Source organism: Schistocerca cancellata, unplaced genomic scaffold (genome assembly GCF_023864275.1).
Source record: "Schistocerca cancellata isolate TAMUIC-IGC-003103 unplaced genomic scaffold, iqSchCanc2.1 HiC_scaffold_782, whole genome shotgun sequence".
Classification (NCBI taxonomy): domain Eukaryota; kingdom Metazoa; phylum Arthropoda; class Insecta; order Orthoptera; family Acrididae; genus Schistocerca; species Schistocerca cancellata.
Window position 1 is genome coordinate 4,628,597 of NW_026046793.1, and position 22,596 is coordinate 4,651,192.

The 22,596-nt window shown below is 38.5% G+C and overlaps 1 protein-coding gene across 1 annotated transcript in view; it reads left to right on the forward strand.

Annotated features, from left to right (window-relative positions):
• The first annotated feature begins 5,325 nt into the window (after positions 1–5,325).
• The window catches only part of LOC126143130 (disks large homolog 5-like), a 337,648-nt gene continuing 320,377 nt past the window's right edge, over positions 5,326–22,596 (forward strand). The window contains exon 1 of the mRNA XM_049915340.1: positions 5,326–5,411. The gene's annotated coding sequence lies outside the window, so the exon portion shown is untranslated. The remainder of the gene's footprint in view (positions 5,412–22,596) is intronic.

Consider the following 22,596-nt stretch of genomic DNA (forward strand, 5'->3'; position numbering starts at 1 on the left):
CATCACAGAATGGGGAAAAATAAGATGAGACCATGGTGACACGCTTTAAATGAATACAAAAACTCTCTCTAAAGTTTAAAAACCATGTCCACAGCTTGGACATCACCTACCGAGACCAGAATTGTGAAGCACCAGTGTTCATCACAGGGCAGTGAAGTTGGGGGCACTAGCATAATGTGGGGCACCAACAAGGGGCTTCACAATGGCAATACGATGGGTCCCCTTGCCTGAGAATATAACAATGAGCCAACTAGACATAGCTATAATGTAATCAACATAGAATAGTAGATATCCTGTGAGAAGTGTGAAGGGAAGATGATCATGTGATCGTCAACCTCCAAAATGGTTTCCTTTTATGTTGTTCATTCTGGAACAGCCAGCCATAAGATGGACAATGCATTATTTTATGCCAACTGATTTGGTAATGACTACATCTACACAGTATACCTTACCATGGATGAATGCCTCTTCAATGAAAGAGGAATCTATCAACAAAGAGCCTCCATATCAGCGTGATTCAATAAATACCTGGTGCCTATCTATTCCCCTTACACGTAAGAACAACTATCATCTTAATATTCCCGTATTGTTGGGGCCAAACAGATAACTAGCCTAGATCTGTCAGTTTCAAAACATCATTTGCTAAGGCACTTCAAGTTCAGTGGCTTTGGGCTTCTAACTGGACTCCTTAAGACTTGACAATCAAGAGGGAGTTTATAAAATTTAGAACTTTTTTCCTTCATTCAATTCCCTGTGTGAAATGCCTTGGAGTCCTGTTGGAAAACAAGTTAAACTGGAGACAACATATTGATAAACAAATCTGAATGGTCAGTTCTGCATGTTTTGCTAGGAGCATCTCTCATTGTGGTGGTTTGTTTCACATGTTTTCACTCCTCATTGCCTTCTGGAATTATCTTCTGGAGTGTGTACCTAAAGAAATGACCAGAAGAAGTGACCAGTAAGAATAGCATGTTAAGTAGAAAACTGCTCATCTTGCAGATGCCTTTTTAAAAACCTAAATTCTTGCATTTACTTCCCAATATATTTACAATGTTGCTGACAAAAATAAATTGAAGCTGAACTGTTTTTTCTCCCCCTGCCCCCCATGCAAATGTATTCTACCTGGTGCAAAAGTATTCTACTTCCCATCAGACAAAGCAAAAAATGGGTAATCACAACCAGTTCAGAAGAAAACTTAAAAACTATCTCATTAGTCATTCTTTCTACAAATTAACTGAATATCTAGACTCAAAGATTTAACAGGTATGTTAGCTATATGGCAAGTAGCAGCGTGTTGTGAGGCTTCATGACAACTGCAACCATGGCTGAATATTTACACATGTAGGAAACCATTTTCTCTTAAAAAAGAAACCAGTCTAATTGTTTGTCTGTCTACAACTCAACACCAGCAATCCATCCTTTTCATGATACTCTAATTTTTCCATCCTAGATTTTCCATTGTTGAAATATTATGTTGTGTATAAAAGCTGTTTGATAAAAAGTTTTTCAAAGTAGCAGCTTTATTCCTTACTTGGTTCGATTTAGCTGCTACTTACAACCATACTCTGCAAACCACTGAACAGTATGGTAGGGAATGTCCCACTGCACCCATCATTTTATTAGGGCTCCTTCCCATTCCACTTACATATAGAGATGCAGAAAAAAATTCTGTTGAAATGTGTCTGTGCAGACTGTAATTACTCTAATCTTACCCTCACAATCCCTACAGGAGATGCTGTATATTCCTAGACCCATCATTTAGAGCTGGTTCTTGAAATTTTGTAGTAAGCTTTCTAGGGACAATCTACATATATCTTCAAGTGTCTGCCAGTTCAGTTTCTTCGGTATCTCTGTGACACACTGAGAAGTCGAACAAACCTCTGACCATTCATGCTGTCCTCTTCTGAATATGTTCAATGTCCCCCATTAGTCCTATTTTGCATGCATCGCACTAACTTGAGCAATAGTCTCGCATAGGTCAGATGAGTGATTTTTAAGGAATCGCTCTTGTAGACTGGCCACATCTCCCTAATATTCTGTCAGCGAACCACAGTCTGCCACCAGCTTTGCCTACAGCTGAACCAAAGTGATCCATTACACATTCCTACAAAGAGTTGGCCTGCAGCCAAGTAAATGTCAAGTTGACAGATTCCAACTGAGACCGTTTGATACCATGGTTCTTTCATTTTGTGAAAGTGGACAATTTTACTTTTCTGAAGACTTCAAGCAAGTTGCTAATCTTTGCATCACTTTGAAACCTTAACAAGATATGACTGAATATTTGTATTTAATTATTTTCAGACAGTACTTCATTATAGGTAACAGCATCATCTGAAAAGATTCTGAGGTTGCTATTAATATTGTCTGCAAGATCATTAATACACAAGATCAACAGCAAAGATCCCCACACACTTCCCTGGAGCTCATCTGAAATTACTTCTGCATCAAGGACTCTCCATCCAAGGTAAAGAAATCCACTACCCATTCACAAATTTCTCTCAATATTCCACACAATCATAGTTCTGATAATACGCACAGGTGTTGTATTCAGTGAAATACTTTCTGTAAATCAAAAAATACTGCATCTCCCTGACTGCCTCGATCTATGGCTTTCAGGACGTCATGTAAGGAAAGTGTGAGCTGGGTTTCACAAGTTTGATGTTTTTGGAGTTCATGCTGGTTGGCATGGAGTGTGTCATTCTGTTTGAGATCTCTCATTACATTTGAGCTCACAATATGTTCCAAGATTCTACAACAAAACGATGTCAAGGCTACTGAACAGTAGTTTGGTGGATCATTCTGCTACCCTGTGTGATCGGTGCTTTTCTCAGCTACTGGGCACAGTTTTCCGTTCAGTAGTTAAGTGTGAATGGCACTAATTTATTGTAACAGTATTGTGAAAAGGTTAGTTACAACTCACCATATAGCGGAGATGTTGAGTTACAGATAAGCACAACAAAAAGACTGTCCCAAAATGAGCTTCTGGCCAACAAGGACTTTGTCTCTGACAGCTGAAGCCAGACTACTGGCTTCAGCTGTGAGGGACTGTGGTTGTGTTCATGTGTCTTTTTTTGACAAAGGCTTTGTTGGCCAAAAGCTTGTTTTCTTTTTGTTGTGCCTATCTGTGACTTGGAACCTCTGCTGTATAGTGATTAAGAACTATCCTTTTCACAATATCGTTACATTTCAACCTGGATTTTTCACTGTTTGCACTAATTTATTGTTAATATGTCATACAGATTTTTCTATTATTTGCTTATCTTCTGTTAATGTACACAATGTCTCACTCCAGCATCCACAAAGTTGGTTCTTGATGGGATCTACACAATGTAGTAAATAACTGAACGAATACTTAATTCGTTTTTGTAGCTGCACTGCCCCAAAGGATAACTGTTTAGGGTAAAAGTGGCTGAAACTATGAAAATAAGCCAGCACTCTGTCTTCAAGTGAACAGTCAGAAATTAGGTAGGTACAAAAACAGTGATCTGAGCTTTGTTATTTAATCTGTTTTGACTAATTTTGCTATCTAGCTAAATGCCAAGGAATTTCACACACAGGGTTTAACTTACTGTATGATCCTAAGGTATGTTTATGGCACCAGCAAGTCATTTTAAGGTTCTTGGGATGTGATTCGTCTAATGCAACTAAATAAAAGACTCTTTATTGTACTATAAGTGGTTTACGTATTATTTGTGAAGCGTCTTCTGTGGAATTTTGAGTTGTTATTTGTGTGTATATGCCACCGGGAGATGTTATTGGGCAGTTTGCATATCAAGGATATCTGAATTTCGGCATTTAATAAACTCATTTCCACTTAGCAACTCGTTTTCGTTCTACATCGTGTTTGGCTCGTAAGTTTGGCAGAAATGCAAAATTAAACTGGCTAGAATTGCACGTTAATTGCGTACATAGCACTGTACAAAAACGGCAAGTGAACTGACGTTTAGCTGTGGTGCATTTCAACAGACAGTTCGCATATTTTGCTGAGATTTCCGACTGGAGCAAATAGAATCCAAGGTATTAAGTGACACCTAACAAGTCGCTACAGTCTACACACACAAAACAATTTTTCCACGCAAAATTAAAATTTTTGATAAAATAAGTGAATTTTATTGACAGTTGAAACAAATCGGATGGAACGTTTTCAAGCTGATGATCACTGAAATCAGAAACGAAGGGCTGAAGCTGTAATGTGATTAATATCATTGTCCCCCACGTCCTTGAATATGTAAAATTTTAGATCAAATATGATCACCAAAACATTACCAGTATAAAACGAATTTAGAATAATCTACCAGTGTTGTGCATAATTATAATACTCAAATAATGTAGTGGAGTTACTAAAAGCATTTTACTTTCTGTGGGGTTTTAAAATTGCAATTTTATTTTTATCACCATGTTTCATTTGAGTATCTGTCATTCCACACGTGAACATCGCAGGTTCTCGTTTAGTATCGTTTATTTGCATTCAAATATACACCGTATGCACAAATTCTAAAGTTTTCAAGGAGTCCTAATAAAACTGGTTTAATTTACACATGAGACTGCAAAGAATGTGTCGTGACACAGTCTTTAATATAGGGCGCTTTCCACAGTTATATTTACATTCTAGCAAATATACGTATATTCATACTGCGGTCCAATACGTAGTTTTTGGTTCGAACGCGGTAATAGGCATACATATCCAAAAACCCCTAATCCTTCACTTGTTCCCAAACTAAAAACCGGAGCTATTTACCCAACAATACACTTAAAAGGCGTTAGCTCATTCCTCTTGACTACAATTACGTATCACGAGCTTCTCTTTCAAAACACGTACAACCCAACAAAATGCACAATCACAAACCAACGCTATGCAATTATCTTTCAAACTTACGAAGCAGCTGTAATATCCAAATTCGCGCCGACTGAAAACATATTACTTCCGATCAGTCATTCGAAATGGGAAGCCTAACAGACACAATCAGCATTCATATGGTGACAGAGGTCCCGCGAAAATCATACGAAGCGTTCAAAGATCTACCTACAAGCAGCTACGTCTCATTGGCTCTTACCGCCAACCAATGAGTGCCAGTTGAAATAGCTACGTATAATTCCTCGTGGATTTACAGCCCAAGACAATAAAGGAAAAAACTGCGATGAATTCAAGGTAAACGAGTCTACAACCTCAGTTAACTTTAATCGCGATTAATTCCTCATTTAACTTAAAACGAGGGTGGTGTATTACAATTTTTGAAAGGCCTATTTTTTCGGCTAACTTTTAATCGACCTTGATGTAATCGACAACAAGTGTCGATAATCGACTTGTACACTGTTGACGTTACAAAGAGTGCGCGACTGCGCGAGTTGAAAGAGGAAATCGGGGTGACATCCAGTGAGCTAGTGGCAACAGATGATGAAACATTGCGAAGGTTTGAGCTATTCAATTAAATCCGCTTTTCCTGACAGCCACCTGTAACCATAGTGCTATTTTCTCGTTTTCTCGCTGGATTACTGCTGAATACTTCATTTCATTATTGTAACGAAAACCTAATGTAATATAATAATTATCACGTTTGGGACCTACTTGACCATGGGGCATTTTATGGTTTAGTTTTACCTTTTCTTATTGTTTGTATTACGTTGTCTTACAGAATAGCTCCTTTTTGCGCTCATAGGATCAAACTGTAATGGTCTCATTGGATTTTTGTGCCAGGAAGAGTACCCTGAAGCGCAATTTCTGCCCGTTCAATTTCTATGTACAGTATTTTCATTCCTAAATGCGATTTCAAACTAAAAATGTTATTTTCGTTTTTCACATTGGATTTCTTCAGTGCCTTCAGTCCCATATAGACAGACTTGTTTTGTGGCTGTATTGTCGTGCCTCAGTTTTGTGTATTTTGATATGCATTTTTTTTTGTCACGGATGTCAGTTGTTAGCCAGAAAGCTGTCTCTGAATAGTTTAACATATATATTTGGGTTGAGAATCACTCTTGAATTTGATTGGTTCATCAATTTTAAACTGTAATTTCAGTTTTCGCCACTTTCGGATTAATTTTTCTAATAAGCTTTCTTAAAATCTATAAAGATACTTTCTTATTATAAATGTTTTGATGTGAGAATTAGTTTCATAGCTAAAATTTGTTTCAGGCAAGATCTGTTTGGTCTGGAATTTTCCTGATGTTCACCGAATTTGAATTCAGGGTGTGTGTGTGTGTGTGTGTGTGTGTGTGTGTGTGTGTGTGTGTGTGTGTGTGTGCGTACACACTAAGACAATTTTGAATGGCACAAACTGAAGGCCCGTCTAAAGGTATTATTGGTTATGGTTCTTTTTTATGTAGTGGATGTATCAGTGCAGTTTTCCAGTTTGTATGGTTTTCTGTCAGATATTTTGCATGATCACTGTAATTTTCTTTTAAAATTTTTGTGGGAGCTTGTAGGACTAATGCAACGGTTCTGTCCTAACCAAATGCTTATTTTTAACCTCTTGTTCAGCAATTTCCCCTTCATTTGATGCTTGTGAATCTGAATTGGTTTTTAGAATTTCTGATAGAAATCTTTCTTTGGGTTTAGGGCAGTTTGGAAGTTTTTTAAATTATCTATTTCTTGGTTATGTGCCAAGTGTGCACTGTCTTTCATGAAACAGTTTTTGGGGCTGGTATCCATTTAGATTTGTTTTAAGTGTTTCATATAAGAATCCTTGTTTTTTATAAGCCTGAAGATGACTTCTCATAATGTCTTTTTGTTCAATTTTCAAGCTGCTTGGAGTTGCTTGGCACTTTTTTTTCAATTTATTATTTGATGATTTGAATGCTCTTTGTCAAGATTTTACTGCTTGCGCAGTCTGTTCCACCATGGATGTCTCTTTCCATCTTTGTAGAGGAATTTGAGTTTATGTAGTTTCGATAAGTTTCTGTTGAGATTTCTTTGGAGTTTTGTGCTTGTGTTTTGAGTTCATTTGCTAATAGCATTGCTTGGAGTTAATCAGTATCATGTTCGGTATTACCTGTATCTGTTTGCTGAACTTTTAAGGCTTTAAATTTAGTTTCACTGTGGTTAGGTAGTGATCTGTAAATATTTGGACATTTGTGTACTTCTACATATTTAAAATCCCCTTGTGATGTGGCTATGAGATTGTGATATGATCAGTACGGATTTCGCCTAAATTCTTGTCAGGTGTTTTTTGTTTTGTTTGAAATGTGTTGACAGTTTTGTGGTTACAATTTCTACACAGTTAAGAAAGTATCCATTTTGTTTGTTCCATTTGTGCGCAAGGAAGTCGCAAATTATTTCCTTGCATTTTCTCTTGCACTAACTGATCATTAAAATACTCTGTCAAAATTTTCCCATGATTTTGCGGAATTTTAGAGATTAATTTTTCTATCACCCCCCATCGCATGTTTACTTTTCTGTTCCCCCTCCCCTTGGCTGATTAACATTAATTACTGTTTAAATTTTATTTGCACATTCAAAGTAAATTGTCATTAATTTTGTTCTTCACTTTGATTATGGAACTCTGAATGTCTTATGAAACTGTTCATACAATCTACCACATGGGGTATATTTATTGGTGTTATTTTGCCTTTTTTGCTTTTTGAATAGTCTGTAATTTCCAAAATCTGTGCTACGTGGTGGCATTCTCACTTTGCAATCTTGTTTCTAGCATGGTTAAAATTTGACTTTTCTTAACTATTTCTCCTAATTTGTAGAGCTTTCTTGGATTTAGGAGTGAAGTAATGTTGACTGTACCAAACAAAGTTTTGAATTTGGCCTGAGCAGACCCGAGAATTCAGATGTCTTCTGATTTGGGAACCTGATTGTTGACTATTCTAGACTACTGTATATTTATCCACGTGTAGACAATGTAAGTTGTATGTATGTCATAAATATGTGCCCAAGTACACACAGTTACATAAATAGGTCTGAAATATTTGCTCTGTTACATGTTTGTACAGCATTTTTCACTATTCAATTGAATGTATTGCAAAAGCCCCTCAGTCATAGTAGTTATAATAGTACAGTTGTCTATACAGGGTGGTCCCGAATTCATGGTACAAACTTTAATGGTAGGTGCAGGACATTGTAACAAGGATATATTGTATAGGAATGTATAGTCCCAGGTGACGCGGTGAGGCGTAAACAGGGGAAATAACGGCCGAAAGGAAAACGAAAGATTTTATTGAAATCGTTGTTGACAAGTGTCATGTTTACAGTAAGTGTTCAAAATTGCGTCCACCATGAGCGATACATGCTTGACAGCGTCGGTGCAGCGATTGGCGTACGCGTTCAAAGATGCCTGGTATTTCACGCACACCTGCAGCAGCTACAGATATGCGAGCAACGAGATCCTCATCTGAGTCAACTGGAGTCTCATAAACAAGACTCTTAAGATGTCCCCATAAAAAGTAATCGAGGCAAGAGAAATCAGGAGATTGGGGTGGCCAAGGGACTGGTCCACCACGCCCAATCCATCTAGCACCAAACGTGGCATTCAGGTAATTCCGTACAGCAGTGCTGAAGTGTGCTGGCGCTCCATCGTGCTGAAACCACATGCGGTTACGAATGGCGAGCGGAACATCTTGCAGCAGTTCTGGTAACACTTCTTGCAGAAAAATACGATAGCTTTCGCCACAGAGTCGCGTGGGTAGTAAGTATGGCCCAATCAAAAAGTCGTTCACAATACCAGCCCACACATTAATACCGAAACGTTGTTGATACGCATGTGGACGCGTTGCATGTGGATTATCTGTTGCCCACACATGGGAATTGTGCGCATTAAAGACACCCTCGCGTGAAAATGTCGCTTCATCTGTAAATAGCACATGACCTACGAAATCCGGCTGCAACGCACATTGCTGCAACAACCACTGGCAGAAGTTCACGCGAAGAGGATAATCTGCCGGATTCAATGCTTGTACTTTTTGAAAATGGAAGGGGTGTAAGCGATTTTCATTTAACACTCTGCATACAGTCTGATGACTCACATGTACGTCACGCGCAACAGTTCTTGTGCTTGACTCGGGTCTATCAGCCACTATGTTCAAGATGCGTTCTTCCAGTCTTGGAGTGCGTACAGCTCTTAATCGACCAGCGTCATGTCTGTTGACGTCGAACGTACCTGTTTCACAAAGTTGACGATGTAACCGTTGAAAAATTCTATGATCCGGCATTCGTCGATTAGGATACTCCGCGCGATACATTCGTAACGCAGCTCTGGCGTTACCATTTGCACGGCCGTACATGTAATGCATGTCTGCTTTTTCTGCATACGTAAAGTCACCCATCGTCTACGGCAGCACAATTGTGAATGGCGCTTGTCCCTACTGCGATACATCATGTTCATCTACTGCCCTCTACCGGCAGTGACACCAACCGATCACTCCATTTCTCTTTCCCCTGTTTACGCCTCACCGCGTCACCTGCGACTATACATTCCTATACAATAAATTCTTGTTACAATGTCCTGTACCTACCATTAAAGTTTGTACCATGAATTCGGGACCACCCTGTATAATTTACATATTTCAGGTAATCCAGAAGTTTCAAAACTGCTATTTAATGAATAATTTTGAGTGTACAGTATTACTGGAGGTGTATATTTCATGTTTGTCTTCGATCACTTAATTGCATAACTCTATTTTGTTATACAGCACAAGATTTTATTTTCTTTCCTGCTGAGGTGTAACTGGTGGCTGCATCTGTTTCCATGTTCATGTAAAGACTTATTTCTTTGGTGCTTGTCCATCTCTTTATGTAGGACATTGTTTGCAAACTATTCACTTGGAACAGTAAAGATTCCTTCGTGTATAAACAATTCAGTACAGTGAGTCCTCTTCCCACTTTGTTGTAATGTCTATAGCCTCTGACTGCAGCTTAGATGTTGTTACTATATTCAGTACATTTGTTTCCTGGAATATTTTCCATAAATAAAGACAGAATTGATAATCCAATATCTGTTTTAATGTGTAAGCTACTGCTCACTTGAATTATTGTTACTGAAACTGCATAGCATACTGATGTTAGTTGCTTCAGAGGACTGTAAATTGATCCCATGCATCGGCTTTGACCCATGACGTAAGGGTGTTGTGGTGTGTCACGTCATGACGGTGTGGAGTTTGGTTTGCGAGTGTGGTGTGTTTGTAGATGTCGTCGTGTTGTGGTTTGTTGTGCCCTCTGGTGTGTTCTGGGCTTTCGTTTGTGTGGTGTAATGGGCTCAATTTGCTCTTGCTCATTGTACAGAATTGTTAGTGTTGGCTGTGTTTGTAGTGGAATTCGTTTCAGTGAGTTAACGATTTAGTGATTTTGTGTGAAGGTTAATTTAGTGTTGTTCACTGTAGGTCTTGTGGTAATTTGAGTAAATTAATTGGTTGTTGTTTTTGTTCAGGAATAGATATGACGGATAAAATTAATAGTGCGCATCTGAGGGAAATGATGGGAAACACTGCTTTGGAACTGATAGTTTTTGCAGCTGTTTGGTTTAATTGCCAGGGTTGTGAAGTGCTCTATTTGTAGCGAAGAAATGAAGTTGGCTAAAGTTCTGGCATCTCGGACCAGGGACGGTTAAATGTGGCGCTGTCGAAAGGATGACATTTGGCGTTCCATACGGCGTGGTTCCTGGTTCGAGAAGTCTAGGTTGGGCAATCGCGAGATTGTACTGGTGACTTATTATTTTTGTTATAGATCCTCACACAGTTTTTGCGTGCATGAGACTGTTGTGAGTGAGAGGAGTGTGCTTGATTGGTTTTCTTTTTGCCGTGAAGTGTGTTCAGAGTTTATTAAGTACAGGGGTTAGCTTGGGGGGGAGGGGCGGCATGGGGTTGATGTGGACTTCTTAGTCGCAGTTTGGGAAAAGGAAGTGAGGGAGGGGTAAGTCTGTAGTTGGTGTATGGGTGTGGAGGGGGCTGTTGTTCCGGGGGGGGGGGGGGTGTAGGTGTTGTGAATGTGTTTTTAGGGTTGTGGAAGGGAGGTCTAAGGTGGAATTAGTGGGATTAATTGAGGGGTACTTAGAACCAGGGTCCACCCACAGTAGTTTCAGATGCATTTTCTTCATACAGTGGGTTGGGTGAGAGGGGATTCAATTAAGTCAGTTCTTTGGGGGAGGGGGGGGGGGAAGACGTGCTCTTCCAACCTGCAGTTCATTTAGATGAGTACTGTTGACGAAAGAGTGTCCCTGAGGGCTATTGTGTTTTTCGGGTTTTTTAAAGGGCTGTTAGCAAAATGTATAGGTGTAAAGTAGTTGGTTTGGGTAGGTGGGTGGGTGGCTGCGGCTCAGTGTGGGGGGATAAGTGTGGGGGGGGGAAATTGTGTTGGTTTGTGTTTTAGTTGTGGAGGATTTGTATGTATGTATGTGGAGAAGTTTTTGGGCTATATAGGTCAAGGGAAGTGTTTGATCATAATTTATGGGATCGGGAGCTGCTGTTCAGCTATATAGGTCAAGGGAAGTATCAGATTCCAGATGATATTGGGGAGTTTTGTGATGTCAGTTTTTTCGTCATTTTGCGTGGTATTGTATGTGGGTGGGTGTCTAAATTTGCTTATATTTAGTTTGTCCGCACCCAAAAACCCCCAATTTCCTGCGCTTATCCCATTAGTGTCATTAGGCTTTTTGTGGAACATGTGTGTGTGTGTTTTTTCGATGTATTTTCGTCTTCATGATGTGTATGTAATGACTTTATACGTGCCGTATTGGAATCGTGGTTTATAGTCGTTTGTCATATTTGTGACGTCATGGGTCAAAGCAGATGGGCGTGATCGGACGCTTCGGTATTTCCTAAATTGATAATTTCCTATTACCTTTGGATCAGCATACATCCCTAAAAAATCTTGTTCTTGATAAACATTCTGCAATCTCAACTTACACTTTGTGTTTCTGTACATCTCAAAATTCCATATGTTGCTTATATGTACTTGCTCATAATAAGCCAGAATTATGTACATGTTCTAATCAGTTTTATTTTTTGTGATCTCTCTTTGAGCCAGAACTGGCTGCAGAACGAAAATAAAGACTGAAACAGACCTGTTGGTTTCTTGGTGCTGAATATGTTGGATGAATTTATTTATTGCTGATGAGATGTTCACTGTATGAAATTTGTTTACAATTTTATATATATCCCTAGTGGGTTAGTGCATGATAGAGTACATACCCCAACCCCAAACCAAAAATCAGCACAGTGTAATAGTGTAGCAAGAGGTCTCGGTTTGTCGAAAGGTGTTAATCTGGTTGAGAGTTGATGTAGCCAACAAAGCTGAAAGCTAAATATAGGTATTTGTGCAGGTGGCTATGTAGCATAGCCCAATGTTTGTGCCATATTTAAAATACTGTGCCCTGTTTATCGTAAGTTTTGCCATGAAAACTTAAACAGTGTGATAAATTCAGAAAAGCTGCTTTAGGTAATGAGCAGGCTTTAGAGTACTTTGATACACTGTGTACACGTCCTGTGTATTAACTACAAAAAACATAAGAGGGGGAGGGAGGTGGTACCTCATAACTTTCACCCACGAGTGTGATAAAACATGGTTGTAGATCACAGAATTTTCATGACTAACTACATATAAAGTACAATATACAATGCCATTTGTGATATGTGAGTGATATGAGTTTTTTAGTAGAGTACGCAGCAGTAGATAAGATTGCTCATTCTAACTGAAAGATAATTAGGTCAGATGCTGTATGAAGTTGAAGCTGAGTCCTGTTTGAAACTATTATATCATCATAAAAAAGTATAAATGCTTTCAGTAAAAAACATGTTCCTTGTTATTGTAAGGCAGTGGAGGTAATTTGTTTCTTTGTAGTTAAACTACTAATTTGATATGTTCAGGGTTATCTGCTGCACTTACAGATTTTTGTGAATAAAACAGTCTTGGCTGCTTAACATTTCTTCCTTTATAATACTTTTTGGCTTCTGCCATCATCAGATCTGCAATTAAGACTATATGCGCAGTAACACTCTAAAATATCAGAAAGGCATCAGATTCCGACAATTAAAACAGAACGCAAATAAATTTAAGATTTGCTCTGTGTGGGATATACAACCGTCACAAACAAAACGTAACCTGAGAAATGTATTGTCATGTAGTCTTAAGTTTAAGCATTTTTTTAAAAAACAAAATATTTTTCAATGTTTTCTTCTGAAATTAAGGGCAACTGTTTATTAACTAACAGCTCACAAACCCAGTATTACCCAGGTACTCATTTTGCAGTTTTCTACACTCCTGGAAATGGAAAACAGAACACATTGACACCGGTGTGTCAGACCCACCATACTTGCTCCGGACACTGCGAGAGGGCTGTACAAGCAATGATCACACGCACGGCACAGCGGACACACCAGGAACCGCGGTGTTGGCCGTCGAATGGCGCTAGCTGCGCAGCATTTGTGCACCGCCGCCGTCAGTGTCAGCCAGTTTGCCGTGGCATACGGAGCTCCATCGCAGTCTTTAACACTGGTAGCATGCCGCGACAGCGTGGACGTGAACCGTATGTGCAGTTGGCGGACTTTGAGCGAGGGCGTATAGTGGGCATGCGGGAGGCCGGGTGGACGTACCGCCGAATTGCTCAACACGTGGGGCGTGAGGTCTCCACAGTACATCGATGTTGTCGCCAGTTGTCGGCGGAAGGTGCACGTGCCCGTCGACCTGGGACCGGACCGCAGCGACGCACGGATGCACGCCAAGACCGTAGGATCCTACGCAGTGCCGTAGGGGACCGCACCGCCACTTCCCAGCAAATTAGGGACACTGTTGCTCCTGGGGTATCGGCGAGGACCATTCGCAACCGTCTCCATGAAGCTGGGCTACGGTCCCGCACACCGTTAGGCCGTCTTCCGCTCACGCCCCAACATCGTGCAGCCCGCCTGCAGTGGTGTCGCGACAGGCGTGAATGGAGGGATGAATGGAGACGTGTCGTCTTCAGCGATGAGAGTCGCTTCTGCCTTGGTGCCAATGATGGTCGTATGCGTGTTTGGCGCCGTGCAGGTGAGCGCCACAATCAGGACTGCATACGACCGAGGCACACAGGGCCAACACCCGGCATCATGGTGTGGGGAGCGATCTCCTACACTGGCCGTACACCACTGGTGATCGTCGAGGGGACACTGAATAGTGCACGGTACATCCAAACCGTCATCGAACCCATCGTTCTACCATTCCTAGACCGGCAAGGGAACTTGCTGTTCCGACAGGACAATGCACGTCCGCATGTATCCCGTGCCACCCAACGTGCTCTAGAAGGTGTAAGTCAACTACCCTGGCCAGCAAGATCTCCGGATCTGTCCCCCATTGAGCATGTTTGGGACTGGATGAAGCGTCTTCTCACGCGGTCTGCACGTCCAGCACGAACGCTGGTCCAACTGAGGCGCCAGGTGGAAATGGCATGGCAAGCCGTTCCACAGGACTACATCCAGCATCTCTACGATCGTCTCCATGGGAGAATAGCAGCCTGCATTGCTGCGAAAGGTGGATATACACTGTACTAGTGCCGACATTGTGCATGCTCTGTTGCCTGTGTCTATGTGCCTGTGGTTCTGTCAGTGTGATCATGTGATGTATCTGACCCCAGGAATGTGTCAATAAAGTTTCCCCTTCCTGGGACAATGAATTCACGATGTTCTTATTTCAATTTCCAGGAGTGTATTATAAATGAACTGTGTTTATAGTGAAATATGAAAAAAGAAATTCATTTCAAAGTTCTGTGTGCCTGTAGCTGTTTTGGAGAATTGTAAATTATCCAGGAGATAGAGTGAAGGCCGTTGCAGGACTGGAGGCATTTAATAATAGTAGAGGTGCCTCACACAGACAGCCTCCCTGGGCGCTCTGAGGGCTACAGCACCGAGAAGAATCGCTTTGGTCTGCTGACCGTGTTCTAGACCGTGAAGCAGACGTGTTTGAGAAATTGATAAGGCTATCACTGAAGGAGTGATTTGTAGCGAGGGCAGCATCTGTGGCTTTTGCAAGATGGAAGAAGAGATCCCCCAACTTCTGAGTAAGCTAAGCGTCCACGGATATGCCTACTCTGTAAGAAGAAACACGTATTATTGCCAGTCTGCTTCAGGTGTTGCTAAACATAAATGAAAATGCCCCTGAATTCGTTTTTATGCTACTGATTTTAGGTATTTGTAGTAAATAACGTCTGTAGTTAAACATGTCTTGCATATCTTCATTCTCTCAACACATTACAGTTTTAATTCTCACACCACCATGTGCTGTTCAATTGCGTAAGTCAATCATAGTAGTATGGGGAAGGCAGCAAGCCGTGTAGCACACGCAAAACAAACCCTAAATAAAATTTATGGCAATGTAGCCAAAGAAATAAATTTGCTACTCGGAGTGGATAGTTAAGAATGAAATTACTTACATGTACAATTTACAAATAAGATTTGCTACTGTAGTGTGAAGGAATAAATTTTTTTTTTGCTCTCTATACACCAGTAGTGAGAAACACGCAGAAATAAGACGCACACAAAAGCAGATGGCCAGAATTCAATGACCGTAAGCTTCTGGGAATGCAAGAAATAAATACATGACGTATTGCGAACATTTAATCCTTTGATTGCTGGGGATGTGTCAACTCATCGTGCCTGATGTGTTTAAGCGTGGCCATCAGGTTTTCCGTACAGCGCTAAGGACATGTTGACGCATACAGTGGCACTGCCCTTTTCACTGCTACGGACGAGTTTAGGCGCACAGAGTCACGGCTAACTGAGTGCGACAGATGTGTAAACACGCAGAGCTCTCTTTCCACCTAGTCTTCCGGTAGGTGTTCAGTGGTCTGACTGTATAGTTCAAGAGTGCATAGACGTTTTTTGCCGTGTTCTCTCTTCGCAGAATTCAACTTCGCTTCCCGTGTTTTCATCAGTTTTCTTGCAGTTAGCTGCAGCACTACAATATATGTAGCTCAGCTTCCCAAAAGGACTATGAAGATCTTTCAGCTTCAGTTCCTTAGAAGAGTTGATGCTATGTACCAATGAAGTGGAACTGCCCTATGAGCAGAGTGTAATTGAAAAAAAAGTGATTTTGTGTGTTTTTTGAAGATAACAAGAAAACCAGCACCATTCATTACACATTCCATTATTATAGACAGTAATTTAAATGTCTCATTTAAGAAAGACATGCAAATTAAGACATTAGGAAAAAACATCTTTTCCTCTGATTGTAACTAATATCCATGACATTGTCAGTGTACTGCAAGAGTTTTCAGACACAGATTGTGGGCACTCAGAAACTTGTATAGACAAGCATTGTAGAGACAGTGAAAGACAGTCTAGGAGTACTGAAAGACAGTGCACAGGAGTGTAAAAAGGAGATAGTAGACTTTATATATGAACAAGTTGGTCTTATAAATGCCAAGAAATTTAATCATATGTTTAGGTTCATACGTATGATACTGTGTTGTTTACTATTTTCGATTTCCTCTCATGCATATAAATTTTTACACAGCAATTCATTAATGAAAATGCCACATCCAATCACTCTGCACATGATCTGCAGCAGATTTAATGTGAATCCATCTCATGAAAGGCTTGGGAGGAAGTATATTTCCTGTCATGTGCAAGACAGAAATTTCAGTACTTTAACAATGATTATGTCAGTGTTGTTTTGAGTGTAGATGAAATTCACCTAAACTCTTATTTGGAATATAGAGGAGGCAGCGTTTTGGGCATGTCATAACTCAGAACATGCTGCAAATTCAGCATTTGTATTTATGTTGCAGAGTGTTGTAATGGATCTTGGAGATGTTATTTCTTTTTACTGTATTTGTCGATACCAAATTGTAAATGTTTTCTTATATTTTTTGTCAGAATTTATTATAATTTGCCTTAGTATATGTTAATTTACTTATATTTTTGAAAGTGAAAGCATATTGATAACTATTAGTAAATGTATCGAAGAATAGCCAAGAGACTGATTACAAGTGGAAGCTTGTGTGTTGTGTAAAACATCTTTGACGCTGGAGTCGTCTTTGACTGTAGTCAGTCGGCAGCTTCGACCATAAATCTATGGTCGAAGGTCGGCAGTTAACTCTTGGTGTGTGTTGACGGTAGAACAATGCGAAGGTCACAGTCATAAATAATTTTGAATTATGTTACTGCTTTTTTTGTATTAACTATAAGAAGAAACTACATTTGAAGAAGTGGTATTTGAAACACCAAAATGAGAGAAACACGTTGAACCACGTCAATTCTGCAACCAACAAAGATGCATTGTGGAATCATACTTAGACAACTGAATCCAAGACTAATATTGCCGTGTAAACATCTAACAGAAAAGGTACTGTCACGAAATATGGCAAATTTAATTAAAAAATAGTGAGCATATTTTCAACTTGTGTCGTAGCCGGGAAACAATATTTCAACTGGGGACTGTAGCCGGGAAGCAATATTTCAATTGTGGACTGTAGCCGGGATGCCGTATTTCAATTGGGGGCGTCAGCCGGGATATTGTGTTCACGAGATCTTCAACAGTGCTACGAGGAAGAAAATTTTTGGTGTGTTAATACCAGTTTCTTCAGAATGTGTGTTACAGTATTTGTGTTCATCGGGAAGTGAAAGTTTTGAAGAAGAAATGTTTCGGCGAAAAATATAATTTTCGACAGAAGAAGTAATTTCAAGAATTTTGGTCAACAATCACATGGATGGAAAATGTGGTTTTGCAACAGTAGAAGTGTGTTCCAGATAAGTCACGAAACCCTCGTATTTTGTTAAAACAATCTTGTTTTGTATTGCTGTGTATAAATTTTGTTCTTCACAATGACTTATGAGATTTTCGAGAGTGTTGTGCCTAAAGTAGAAAGTAGTAATTTAATAGACTTTGAACATCAGGACAGGGCAAATGAAACAGAAAGAACCGATCAATTTGATTTAAAAAGCTGATCAATTTGATTTAAAAAGCTTTCTTGTAAATTTCACGAAAGAAATTAAACAATCAGTTGACGACAATAAGACTTACTGGGATGAAAAAATTGATAACATTTTGTTGCAAGTTCAAGCAGTCAATACCCAAGTGGGCGATCTTTCGAACAGAGTTGGCAGTGTTGAGGAAAAAATTGAATCTGTGGAAGCAAAAGTAAATGAAATTGATGCTAAACTGAGCGGTGAAATCAATACTGTAAAAAATGAGTTACTGGCAGATAGGGAAATAAATTTAATTGATTTTAATGACATTAAAAGGGAAATTAAAAATTTGGATGAGAACACGAAAGTTTTAGTAAAAAATGTACAACAAGAAACTGACAATCGTTTGGTTACTTTAGAAAAAAAAGTAGAGTGCAATGATTTAGAAAACAAAAAATCTGTCAAAGAACTTAGCGAAAAAATTGAAAGTTTTGACATTGAATTTCAAAGCAAAAATTACAATGTCAACACATGCAATCTTGTATCTAATATTCCAGTGAAGCACTTTTCGGTAGATGGACCCTTACATCCCATTGATTTTATACAGTATTGTTTTTTACCTCACTCACCAGATGATATGAAAATTAACTTTGTGAAAAAATTCTTGAAAGGGGAAGCTTTGACTTCGGCAAACCAGATTGTAACTTTGGGGATGACCTTTTCAGAATTTGAATCAAAATTTCTGGAAAATTTTTGGGATGATCTTAAACAAACTAGAATCAAAAGTGAATTTTTGAATGGGAGAAACTATAAAGAATCAGATGGGAGCATGAAACAATTTTGCAAAAGTGAACTTCAAAAACTTATTCATTTAACAAAACCTTTGGATGACTTGATCAAAATTGATACCTTGAAGAGAAGATTGCCATCAGCAATGCAGTTGAGTGTAGTTCATTGTCCTGATAGTAATGTAGAACAGTTTCTCAGTCATATTGAAAAGTTGGATAGGGTAACAACAAGAACACATAGTGGGTTTACTCAGAAAGGTAATGGTCAAAATTGGGGAAATTATAACTTTCAAAAAAGGGAACAAAACAATTATCATAGTGTCAATCAAAATTCAGGGGGATATAACAATTTTCAAAAGAAGGACCATAATTTTTATCCAAAACAAGAACATGATTTTCGCGGAAATAATCAACAAAATAGAGAACACTTTAGGGATCAAAATCACAGAAATTTTGATAGAGATCAGTACAATAGAAACTACCAACAATCAGGTAATGTTTGGCATAGGAATGGGAACAGAAATGTTGATCAGAGACATTGGCAGAACCACAATCAGCAGTTCAAGCAGGAACAAGTTGTAATTCAGGAAACAAAAACGAGTAGACGCCCCCTTGAAGGTCCGCAAGGTTGAGGCAGAAGGTGAGCATGATGAAAGGACCAATGGATGTGACTATCATAAACCCAAACATGACAGTTCCAAACCTAAGCTATCACATGAGGTCATTAGTTGTTACTTATTGAAGAAATTTCAAGAGGAAAATAATGATATTGATAAAGATAACATTTTCAGTACACAAGAACATACAGTAGATAAAAGTAATTGTGATTCATTTAATTTAACAGAGTTTTACACTTGGACAGAAAAGAACAACACTTTGTCAGATGATGTAATTTGTAGTAGTTCAGAGATGTGTGGGAATGAAAGAGAGAATGCATGCTGTGAGAATAAAAATATTGGTGAAAGGGATCTGGTAACTTTAGAAAGGGGAAATTATATTTTGGGGAATAATTTGAATGTGTATGACCTGAATATGTATAATGATAATGATGTTGATGATAAAGTTGATAATGATAGTAATGGGATTGATGATGATGTTGAGGAAAGGTGTTTCATTAGTTTAAATAGGGAGTTGGGTATACATATGGTAGAAAATGGATTAAATAGTGAGGATAATATAGAAATTCCCAGGGATGTTACCAGGATGAATAAGACTCACAAGCTGGGTGTAGGTGAAAGTGTGAATTTTGATGTTGTTGGTAAAGAATCTGACTACACAAATAATGATGACACATGTATAACTTCTAGCCTAAGTGAAACTTTTACAGATACTAATGACACACACACACACACACACACACACACACACACACACACACACACACACATTTCTTATGAATCTATGGCTGAACAGTGAAACTATTTCTTTTGACAAGAACTCTAGAAAGATGCTTATTAATGTATGTGAAACTGTATGTCCTGAGTGGTGGAAAAGATGAGATTTTATTTTTGAAAAGCTGAAGGATAAGTGCTTCAATAGTATACAATGTGATTTGGATGAAAATTCTTGGCTATTTGAGATAATAGAGAGTACTAATGACAATTTTGTATCTTGTGCAAATTTTATAACTGTGACAAATAATACATGTAATGATATACCATATGACTCTGATAAGTATAGGTTTGGGGAAATTGAAAGTGACTTATTACATGAGGGTACAGGTTCTAAGAAAAGTGATCAATTTTGCAGTCCTTATATAAAAGTTCAAATTGGTTCATGGATTGGTAAATGTTTAATTGATACAGGAAGTGAGGTCTCGGGAATATCTGAAAGGTTAAGCAAGAAACTGAAAGCGGGGAAAGATTATGTTGAAATGCCAGTTATTGGGGTAAGGATAAAAGGTGCTACTGTGAAGAGCAGTAAATTGGTAAAAAGCCAGGCTTTAGTGACATTTTTAATTGAAGGCAAGTTGTTCACACATGGATGTTTCGTAATTCAGGAATTTAATGAAGATTTTCTTTTATGTATGAATTGGATAGTAAAAGTAAATACAGCAATTGATTGGGTTGGAAGAAAACTTTTGATAGAAACTAGTGAAAGGGAATACATTCAGACAAATTTTGTGAACACACTTGGTGATCAGAGTAATGGAAATTTTGACAGTATCAGTTTACTAAAAGAAAATAGATTGGAGAATATTGAAACTCATAGATTTGATACTGATGAAGTTGAATTTGGGAATTTAGTAAATTTGAAAATTTCAGAAACACAAAATTTATCTGGGGAGCAAAAACAACAGTTAGAAAATCTGCTGTGGGAGTACAGTGATGTTTTCAGTGACATACCTGGTAGGGTAAAGGGTTATCAGTGTGGGCTTCAGGTAAAACCTCATGAACCATTTTTCATAAAACCATACAGTATTGCAATATCAAAAAGACCTGCTGTTGAGAAAAAGTTGAAAAAGATGGAAGGATGTAATATAATAGAAAGGAGTGTCAGTGCATATAATAATCCTCTAGTAGTAGTTTCGAAAAAAGACGGTGGAGTAAGATTGGTTTTGGACTCTAGACACTTAAACAAAATTTTGTTCAGACAGACAGACCATCCCGAAAACACTGATGAGTTACTTTATAAATTTACAGATATAAAATATATGTCAAGTTTGGATCTAACTTCGGGTTTTCATCAGGTACCACTTTCGGTTAATTCTAGGAAATATACTGCTTTCTTGTACAATGGTAAGAGTTACCAATATTGTGTTGTGCCATTTGGGTTAAATTCTTCTGTTTCTGAATTTATAAGAGCTTTGGATCATGTACTGGGGCAAGAACTTGCATCTAAACTGATAATTTATGTAGATGACATTTTGGTTACAGGGCAAAATTGGGAGGAACATTTTTCGATTTTTAAGTCAGTTTGTGAAAAACTTAGAAAAGGGGCGATGACATTGAAATTAGAGAAATGTAAATTTGCAGTTTCTGAATTAAAATTTCTGGGTCATGTTGTCACAGATAAGGGAATTTTGGCAGATCCAGAAAAACTTAAAGCAATTTCAGAAATTCCTATTCCTAAGACTAAAAAAACAATTAAAGTCGTTCTTTGGGTTATGCGGTTATTACCGAAAACATAAGTGATCAGAGTCTGAATGCACCATTTTTAAGTCAGTTACTTAAGAAAAACACTGTTTGGGTTTGGGATAAAAGTTGTCAGGAAGAGTTTGATAAAATTAAGCAAGAGTTGAGGAAGCAACACTTATTACACAGACCTGATTTTAATTTACCATTTTGTTTGAACAATGATAGCAGTAATTATGGGCTTGGAGCAGAGTTATTTCAAGAAAGAGTAGAGAATGGAATTTAGATACATTGTACCATAGCATTTGCAAGCAGAATGTTGCTCAAGCATGAGAAAAATTATACAGTCACAGAGAAGGAACTTTTGGCAATTCATTGGGCTTTTACAAAATTTAGAATTTACCTTATTGGACATAAAACCATAGTATTTTCGGATCACAAAGCTTTGAGTTACTCACAAGAGTGCAAATTATACCACAGTAGATTGATCAGATGGGCAATATTTCTGCAACAGTTTGACTTTGAAATCAAACACATAAAAGGTTCTGAGAATGTAGTAGCTGATTCACTTTCAAGGTTACCAATTGGGGGAGAAAAGGAGATTTTTGAACAAGAGGAGGAAAAGCAATTTAAAATTAAATACTTGAAAGGGGTGGAAAATGAGAAAACAATTAGAGCTATGTGTAACAAAATTAGAAAAAATCAAAATTTGGATCAGAGTTGGAAATTAATCAAAGAATGTTTAGGCAAGAAGGGGTATGAGAAACTTGATAAATTTTACAAATTACATAAGGGGATTTTTCGGAGAACAGATGTAGATTCTGACAATTGAAAACTGTGTTGGTCAGAGGCAGATGCTGATAAGCTGATCATTTACATACATGAAAGTTTTGGTCATTGTGGGATACAGAAGTGCATTCAAAAGA